Below are 547 nucleotides of genomic sequence, written 5' to 3'. Positions count from 1 at the left end.
ACTCTTCCTCATATTGCGGCTTCGAGGAACACTTTTTCTGTAAAGAAATTTAAATTATTTCATTAATATATATGGAACCAATCAAGAGAGTTATAATATTTTACAAAAAATAATAAATACGTATAAATGTACCCTAAACTCCATAAACATCTGCCTCTTCAGCTCCGGTGGCACCTTGCCCCAAGTCAGAGGGTCACCCCTATAAAGTCCTTTGACTGTCTTCAAAACCCTTTTTGTTGCTTTGCCCTGATAGAAGCTGCAGCAAAACAATGAAATAATAAGATGTTAAATAATTAGATGTTTAAAAAATAAAGTAAATAACTAATACATATTGAAAAAACTTACGTGAATCCCATTGCTCGATGATGAGACGACCATACTCGTTATAAGACTTCAGTTGTGGAGGATCTCCTCGTGGGGGAGCAGGACAGTCAGAATCAGAGCTACATTCTTCGATTTAATGCCCCGACATCCCAAACTGTGGGGTAGATAATGTCAAGGGATGTGATATAGTCGGGTTGGGAGTAGCTGTAGGAGTACCACTTAT

This window comes from Lycium barbarum, chromosome 9 (genome assembly GCF_019175385.1).
Source record: "Lycium barbarum isolate Lr01 chromosome 9, ASM1917538v2, whole genome shotgun sequence".
NCBI classification, from domain to species: Eukaryota; Viridiplantae; Streptophyta; class Magnoliopsida; order Solanales; family Solanaceae; genus Lycium; species Lycium barbarum.
The sequence above is the reverse complement of the archived record's forward strand: the minus strand, read 5'-3'. Positions refer to the sequence as shown.